Below are 9,501 nucleotides of genomic sequence, written 5' to 3'. Positions count from 1 at the left end.
TTTGAACATGAGTATCAAGTGGCGGATGCTATTGCCCATGAACTGGTCCGTCTTCCGATGTTTAATGAAGCTACTTGTTGGATTGAAGTACCACCACCATCAATTCTATCTCTTTTAGGAACATTATAATGATGTATACAAATGAATAAAGAGGCATTTTTATTTTAAAAAAACAAGGGACCTAGTAATGTGTCCTTTTGGGGAACAAAAGAAGAAAGGGTAAAAAACCAGGAGGTGAACCTTGCCAATCTAATGCACAAAATAGAGTGGTACAAATTAAAATCAGGACTTTATTGTGCACTGCATTACCAATGAAAATATCACATGATTTTGTTTCTTAAAACCAATAGTCTCATGAAACATACATGACTCGACACAAGAAACGCGTCGTCATGAAGTTGCGTCGCGAAAAATTAACAATCTAATCAATTGTTATTAAGCTTAGACACGCAAGAATATGACAGTAGTAACACGACATATATCTCCCCCGCCACAAAGTAGAGTATCAAAGACTATCTCCCATCCCTATACAAAATCATAGTATCCAACTTTTCTACAAAGCAGCGCGTCCCCAAGCGTAGGAAATCGGACAAACTTTCAGGCTCTGCTTCACCCTCTCAGTGCACCACATACCTCCACTCCACTCACCACACCCTCTCAGTGTATCAGATAGGTGCCTTGGTATATGTTGCATCTTATAAATAAATGGTCAACGTACATCAAGAAACTGGAGGCAATGGTCCTGGCAGGAAACCTTTGCTGTATATATATATCATTGGATTTCTACTTAGTTGAACAAACTTTCACCTGCTTCTTACATTAGATAAAGTAGGGATTGACTGTAACACGATGAAAACCAAAGTCACCTACTGCCTGCTACTGCTTGCTACTTGAGCAAAACATAAAAAATAATGTTCTGACTATATTCTTGGGGAACTCTGCACTTAGTAAGATCAGGATCTCCTGACTATATTTTAACATACTTCAGTTTATCTTTTAAAAAATCATGCTGACGCTGATGCTTATTATAATTACCTTCCTTGGTGAAAAATATTTTCTGTAAAAAAATACCAACTGGCTTAAAAGATCAAGCATAATCATTTTAGGCTAGTTCTTATGATACGAGGTGCTGGAATGATTACATGTGGATCTTAATCTGACAAATATGACTACTGATAAATAAAAAATATCATCCTCACCTATGCCATGAATTAGTTATTGTGCAAACAGTTGCCGCCATAGTCATCCTTGCAACAGTAACTGCGGCACAACACCTTGCACGTTCCTACATTCCCCGTGCTCGCCCATCTTTGTGTCACTATCATGCACCTCGCCCTTGCTACCACAACCCTGAAATTCAGAAATAGCTGATCCCAACAATGCAAATTTTCTTTTAGAAAATTTAGAAGTACAAAACCCCTACAAAAATCAAAATTGACCTGACACCTATGCAGTAGTTTACAATCACCAAATCAGACATATGAAGAATGCTCAAAGGTTGGCACTAACCCTGACCAAAAGATTAGCTTTGCATAAGTAAACTACCCTGCAAAATTTTGCCACTTGAACCTTCCAGTCATACAAATAATTTCACTACTCTTTAAAAGGTGGCTAACTCCATTCGGTCAGCTTGAAATCCAAGAGATAACTAAGTACTTGGTTGGTTTCTCTGTGAGATGAAACATTAATCCTCATGGCCATCACCACATGTGCATAAAGGAAGAAATAATTTGTAGTTTTACCTCATAGACAGAATGCACAATAGTTATGCACATATAAATGTCTAAAGTATGAAGGAACGATGATATGCATTGACAACCACATTGCAAATATAATACTTTCACAAAATTAAACTATCCTGCAAACCAGCCACCAAATCACTTCAGTATGAACACAAAAATGACCAAACAACACACTAATTAAGTGAAAGAAATGATCTCGCATTCGGTGGCTGTAACATTTTGGCGTAATACCTGCATGCTCCCCCTCAAATGGAGGGTTAGCAAAAAAATAATTAAAACTTTAAAGTGCAAAAAGGATTTCACAAGAGCCTATTACAACAAGCAGAGGCCTAATAATAAGCTTCACAACTTGCAGATGGCAATGGGAAAAGAAAACACACTGATAACATGTTCAAAACCATGAAATATGAAGCATGTTCCACTTCTTATGCAGTAGGTTGGCCGACACCATGGATGAGCAGAGCACAGCCGGCGAGATACCTGCGGAGGTCAGTGTCGGAGGAGACGACGATGAGGAAGTGGAGGTGGTGGGAGTGGGAAGTACGGCTGCTGGATCAATAAAGGGTGGAGGTAGGAGAGGCGTTGTGGCACTGATGGCGCCGGCGGCGTACTTGTGGTGGCTGGGAACAAAGGAGATGGGGAGGAGTGGAGGGGATGACGAGGAGCAACGGGAGGTGGCTGTGATGGGAGTGCTAACTGCGGTGTTAGAGGAGAACGCAGGAGAGGCGTCTGCAGATGGACGACTTCGACGGCGTGCTTGCCGAGGTCGGCGTTGGAGGAGACGGGAAAGGGTAGAGAGGACGTTGAGGTGGAGGTGCGTCATGGTGGTGGGCGGTGGGGCTGAGAAGCATGAGAGGCGCAGGAGGTGGACGGCGCCAGCAGCAGCCGCCTCGCGCCGCTGCCAGATCGATTTAAGTGATGTCCATCGGTGATTCGATTTGTTTCCAGATGGTTCCAGGAGTTGCGAGAGAGAAGCCTGAACAAGAAAGATGTGGTTGAGGGGTTATGTGCAAATGAGCAGCAGACTGATTTGTGTGTGTTAGATACTGATCCGACGATCCTAAATGATGGATGGCAGACACACCATCATCACCAACTCAGAATTTTATAGGAGTAGAGATAATATCTATCAAGCTAGCCTGAAGATGGCCCCCTTCGAAGTGTTATATGGATGAAAGTGTCGAACCCCTCTGAACTGGTCAAAAACTGGGAAATGTCCACACTTCGGTCCGGATATTATCCAACATGACGAAGAACAAGTCCGCATTATTCGCGAGAATCTCAAGACTGCTCAGTCACGTCCGAAAAGTCAGTATGACCATCATCACAAAGACATGATCTATCAACCTGGCGAAAAGGCTTATCTTCGAGTTACACCAATGAAGGGTGCTCACCGCTTCAGGATCAAGGAAAAACTAGCTCCTGGCTATATTGGTCCATTCACTATTCTGGAAAGGCGTGGAAAAGTGGCATATCAAATGGAGCTTCCGCCAAACCTTTCTCAGGTTCACGATGTGTTCCACGTGTCACAGCTCTGCCTTTGCTTCAAGGACCGAATCCGAGCAATGGATCATGAAGTGCTCGAATTGCAATAGGACCTCTCCTATAAAGAGCATCCGGTCCGCATTCTCGACCAAGCTGAACGCCGCACACGTCAGAAGGCGATCACGTTCCTCAAGGTCTAGTGCTCGCACCATTCTGAAGATGAAGCCACTTGGGAGCGCGAGGACCGCCTGCGTGATGAATACCCCGCACTGTTTCCTTCTACCTCCTAAATCTCGGGACGAGATTTCTTGTAGTGGAGGAGTTCTGTAACGGCCAGATAATTAAACTACAGTGAACCTATGATAATGATGCCATGTCACCTTCGTTACTATTGCTAATCTCTCGTTAGTTCAAAAATCAATTCAAAATATGGCAAACAACGAAAGTTTTCAAACTTTAAAACTAAAATGTTCGGAGTGTGCCAAATAATGCCTAGGTATTTAAGGTGAAGGAAACACACTTTTACAGAATGTCTAAATATTTTAAATTGAAATAAAACAGAAAAGGAAATAAATAAAAGAAAAAGAATAAAAAACAAAACAAACCAAACAAAATACAAAAGAGACAAGAAAAAGGGAACCCCCCTTCCCACCGGGCTTCGGCCCAGCCAGCAGTCTACCAGGCCAGCCCACCCCACTCCCCTATATGGCCTCCCCCACTCCCCAAACCCTAACCGACACCCCACTGCCCCCACTCGTTCACCCTCTTCTCGCCCCTCCCCCGATCCAATCTGGATCAGGGCCCGACGCGCCCCTGCCGTTCGACGCCTACGCCGGAGCCCCGCCGTTCGCTGGTCCTCCCCACCGGACTGCTTCCCCTACGTCTGTGTCGTCCCCATCCCCCTGCCTCGAACCCCGCTGCCCGTGCCCTACGAAACCCCCGTGAGGCCTCGCCCCTCTCCACTCCCCTCTGCTCCCTACACCCGTGGTCGCCGCGCCGGCGCCGGCCGGCTTCCGCGCCCGCGGTCACCCCCGACGTCGCGTGCCGTTGGCCGTCCACCACGCGCACGCACCCCGCCCCGACGCCTCTCTACCCCTGCGTCCCCGTCCTGGCCAGCCACCGCATCACCGCGACCATGTCATGCCCGCGCCCGTACGCCGCGCTGCCCGCTTCCTCCTGGGCCGCTCGCCGCCGACCGCCCGATGCTACCCCGTGGCCATGGCCTCCTCCCCACACCATGCATGGGCAGTACCCCCTGCTCGCGCCCCCTGCTGCCGCTGCGCCCATCGCCCCCCTGCCGCTCGCCGACTCCTGTCCGCAGCGCCTGCAACCCCGCTCCCTCTGGTCGCGCGCTCCGCTCCGCTCCCTAGCCTCGCCTGCAGCCTCGCGCGCTGCTCCTGCGGCTGCCTGCTGCGCTTGCGCGCCACTGCCTGGCAGCACCCGCCTGGGCCGCCCCTTGCCATGCCCAACCCCCGACCGCTGTTGCCCTGGAGCCCCCTTGATCACCATGGCCTACAACCCCGCCGGCCCTGCCTCGTTGTGCCGCCGTACTCGCCGTGTTCCGATGGCCTCGCCCCGTCGCCCTCGGTTGGGCTCGGCCCCGAGCGGGTGGCGCCCGCACCGCTAACCTAGCGCCTACAAGGCCCCTCTGGGCCACTGACATGGGGGCCCGCCCTAGAACGAAAATTAAATAAATAAATCAACTTAATTAATTATGTTTAATTAACCTAATTAACTAGTGTTAATTAATTAAATAGTAATTAGATTAGTTAAACGCTAATTAGAATAAATAGAGTATGACACGTGGGACCCACACGTCAGTTTGACCCAGTCAACGCCCTGTTGACTGCCGATGTGATGCTAACATCCTGATGACGTCACCATACACTATTCTGGATAATGTTGATTTAAAATAATTAAATGAATTCTAAAAATGATTAAATCTTTTAAAATTAATATAAAATAAACCGTAGTTCGGATGGAAAAACTTTGTACATGAAAGTTGCTTAGAACGACGAGACGAATCCGAATACGCAGCCCGTCCGTCTGCCACCCATCCCTAGCATAGCAAACATGCAACTTTCCCCCTCCGTTCCGTATGTTTGAAAACATGAAACACCGGGAATACTTTCCCGGATGTCCCCCCCTTTGCCGGTATCACCTACTGCCGCGTTAGGGCACACCTAGCACCGCTCATTGTCATGTCATACATCATCGTGCATATGTTTGCATTATATTTATTGTTTCTTCTCCCTCTTCTCTTGTTAGACACCGAGACCGACGTCGCTGCTACCCAGTACGACTACGGTGTTGACGACCCCTCCTTGCCAGAGCAACCAGGCAAGCCCCCCCCCTTGCTCACCAGATATCGCCTACTCTTCTCTCTACTGCTTGCATTAGAGTAGTGTAGCATGTTACTGCTTTCCGTTAATCCTATCCTGATGCATAGCATGTCTTTGCTACTACTATTGTTACCTTTACCTACAATCCTAAATGCTTAGTATAGGATGCTAGTATTCCATCAGTGGCCCTACATTCTTGTCTGTCTGCCATGCTATACTATCGGGCCGTGATCACTCGGGAGGTGATCACGGGTATATACTTATATACATGATACATGATATATGTGGTGACTAAAGTCGGGTCGGCTCGTAGAGTACCCGCGAGTGATTCACGGATTGGGACCGAAAGGACGTTTGTCCTAACGGCCCTCTGGGTGGACCTTTGTGGCAGAGCGACAGGGCAGGTTGAGACCACCTAGGAGATAGGTGGGCCGGGCCCTGGTCGGCGTCCGCGGTTAATTCAATTAACACGCTTAATGAGATCTTGGTGTTTGATCTGAGTCTGACCACTGGCCTATATGCACTAACCAACTACGCGGGAACAGGTATGGGCACTCGACGTCGTGGTATCAGCTGAAGCCTTCTTGACGTCAGCGACTGAGCGACGCGCACCATATTGGACTGGAACACCTGCTCTTGTTTTAGGGAGGCTAGGTCTGCTTCCGGCCGCCCACACAACGTGCAGGTGTGCAATGGGCGATGGGCCCAGACCCCTGCGCCATAGGATTTAGACCGGTGTGCTGACCTCTCTGTTGTGCCTAGGTGGGGCTACGACGTGTTGATCTTCTGAGGCCGGGCATGACCCAGGAAAGTGTGTCCGGCCAAAGGGGATCGAGCGTGTTGGGTTATGTGGTGCACCCCTGCAGGGAAGTTTATCTACTCGAATAGCCGTGTCCCTCGGTAAAAGGACGACCCAGAGTTGTACCTTGACCTTATGACAACTACAACCGGATACTTAATAAAATACACCCTTCCAAGTGCCAGATACAACCCGGTGATCGCTCTCTCACAGGGCGACGAGGGGAGGATCGTCGGGTAGGATTATGCTATGCGATGATACTTGGTTAACTAACCATCTATTCTCTTCTTCTGCTTCAAGATGGAGGCTGCCAGAAGCGTAGTATTCGATAGGACTAGCTATCCCCCTCTTATTCTGGCATTCTGTAGTTCAGTCCACATATACTACCCCTTTCATTGATACCAATGCATATGTGGTGTAGCTCCTTGCTTGCGAGTACTTTGGATGAGTACTCACGGTCGCTTTGCTCCCCCTTTTCCCCCTTTCCTTTCTTCCTGGTTGTCGCAACCAGATGAGGGAGCCAAGAGCCAGACGCCACCGTCGACGATGACTCTTACTACACTGGAGGTGCCTACTACTACATGCAGGCCGCTGACGACAACGAGGAGTAGTTTAGGAGGATCCCAGGCAGGAGGCATGTGCCTCTTTCGATATGTATCCCAGTTTGTGCTAGCCATCTTATGGCAACTTGTTTAACTTATGTCTGCACTCAGATATTGTTGCTTCTGCTGACTCGTCTATGATCGAGCTCTTGTATTCGAGCCCTCGAGGCCCCTGACTTGTAAAATGATGCTTGTATGACTCATTTTATTTGTAGAGTTGTGTTGTGATATCTTCCCGTGAGTCCCTGATCTTGATCGTACACGTTTGCGTGTATGATTAGTGTACGATTGAATCAGGGGCGTCATAGAAGCTCTGGTTTGTGAGAAGCTTATACCACAACCTGCCCCAAATGGGACAGTATTTTTTACCCCAGCATGTTGATGCCATTCCATGATAGTATGCCAAGGTTCATGAATTTCAGACGGGTTTTGGATTTACTAGAATTACAAAAGCAAGTACCTCAACATTTGCCGAAGAGCCACGGTGTTGTGGTGTTCGAAATTCATCCCCATTTCTTGCATGGGACATTCACATAAACCCATGGACACATATATGATTTTACCCGAGCATGTGCTTTAATTTTGAATTGTGCACCTGAAATGGCTAGAAAACCAATTTAATGTACAAAATTTCCAAACGAACCCTGAATAATTCCAATTCTTTTACGACACACATATAGTTGCATGTTCACTGCAGATAAAAGGTCTAGCAATTCAAACATCGCCCATTGCCGCTGTGACCTCATTATGTAATTCAAATCAAGACGAAAAATCAAGTAGATCCCACACAGTTTGTTATAACCAATCGTGTGAGATGCAGCACAAAATATCTTGGAGCACCGTCGGATTATAGTACGCATACGGCTTACGCGAGAAGGTGCGACAGCTATAGTCCACAACCCGCTCTGAATAAGGTACCGTGTCTGATGACACTTTGTGTGCAAGTTTTTTCGCTGAAGCGATTCCAAATTTTTGGCTTCCGCGGAAATATCTACCTCCCCGCCCCTCCCCCTTACCAAAAGCCACATTTCCCCTGTTTCCACCTTCCTTTCCAAGTTCAAACCTTCACTCCTTGCTTGCAGCACTACCTCCTCACCGGCGACCCTTCGCGCTGCTCAGCCTTGCCTATCGAGGCAGGTAATCCACACCCGACCCCCATCCTCCTCCTCCTTCCACATCCCACATGCCCCGACCGCCGGCGCGAGCGCGACACCTTCCACCCAAATCACCGACCCCTCCACCAAATAAGCGCCGCCCTAAGCCATGGTGCACATAGTATAGCCAGGATCTCAAGGAACATTTGGTAGCGAAGAAGCAAATCACGGTCGCACGCGCGGATGAGGTCGCGATAGCTGCCATTTGTGTCGACCCCCAGATCTTGGAGGAGCACCTCGCCGTCGAGGCCACCCTCGACGCCTCACGCACCGACGCCGTGACGCGGTTGGCTACTTTAAACGATAGTTCATGGCGTTTTCTCGAGGCCATTGTCGGTGCCTTCGACGAAGACTACAAGGTATTTTCTTAGCGTGCACGTGCTTACCTCATCTCGAGAGCCAGCAGGTTGGTGCCCAGAGCGGCTCAGGCAACTCACCACTACGATGAGGGCACCCACGATGGGGAGGCCTCACCCCCTTCCTTGTCCAAGGAGCCCATCGTCATCGGTATCTCCGACAATGAGTAGCTTGTCTTATTAGCTCACTATAAGGACCCATGTTCAGTTTGCTAGCTATTGCATTTCCTTAACAAATTCTAGTGAATTGTGCTATCTACTTTTACCATGCAATCTTCTGCTATAGTGTATATGTTCTATATGTCATGCAATGTGGTGTTCAATTAACTATATGGTTCAATTCTACAAATGTGATGTTCAATTCTTCAGGGTGCAATTTTCCAAGTTGTCAAGCATGCTTGGTTTGGTTAACTGTCTGATCTTCTATTAGGAGTATGTTATATTGTGCAATGTGGTGCTCAGTTAACGTTTGGTTCATTTGTTGTGGTGTTTAGTTAACTGTTTGGTTCAATTCCGCAATGCGATGTTCAATTGTTGTGTGTGCATTCTGTTATTGTATACCATGTGAGAAATAAATCGAATTTGGCTATCCTAAATACATGGGAAACAAATACAATTGCTATATTACCAAGTTGGTAAGCATGCTTGGTTTGTTTAACTCTCCGATCTTCTATTAGGAGTATGCTATATTGTGCAATGTGGTGCTCAGTTAATGTTTGGTTCATTTGTTGTGGTGTTTAGTTAACTGCTTGGTTCAATTCTACAATGCGATGTTCAATTGTTGTGGGTGCATCTGTTATTGTATACCATGTGAGAAATAAATCGAATTTGGCTGTACTAAATACATGAGAAACAAATAAAATTGCTATATTTCCAAGTTGTTAAGCATGCTTGGTTTGGTTAACTGTCTGACCTTCTATTAGGAGTATGTTATATTGTGCAATGTGGTGCTCAGTTAACATTTGGTTCATTTGTTGTGGTGTTTAGTTAACTGCACATGCATGGTCCATTGTCTAATAGC

General features: G+C 47.4%; 1 long non-coding RNA gene across 1 annotated transcript; it reads right to left on the bottom strand.

Moving 5' to 3' along the window:
• Positions 1 to 393: 393 nt before the first annotated feature.
• Positions 394 to 2,694, bottom strand: LOC123106782 (uncharacterized). The gene is made up of 2 exons (XR_006451481.1): positions 2,223 to 2,694; positions 394 to 1,350 (listed from the first exon to the last, which is right to left on the bottom strand). It is a non-coding gene; the product is annotated as an uncharacterized lncRNA (long non-coding RNA).
• Between the last annotated feature and the right edge of the window lie 6,807 nt (positions 2,695 to 9,501).

Source organism: Triticum aestivum, chromosome 5A (assembly GCF_018294505.1).
Source record: "Triticum aestivum cultivar Chinese Spring chromosome 5A, IWGSC CS RefSeq v2.1, whole genome shotgun sequence".
Classification (NCBI taxonomy): Eukaryota; Viridiplantae; Streptophyta; class Magnoliopsida; order Poales; family Poaceae; genus Triticum; species Triticum aestivum.
The sequence above is the reverse complement of the archived record's forward strand: the minus strand, read 5'-3'. Positions and strand labels throughout refer to the sequence as shown.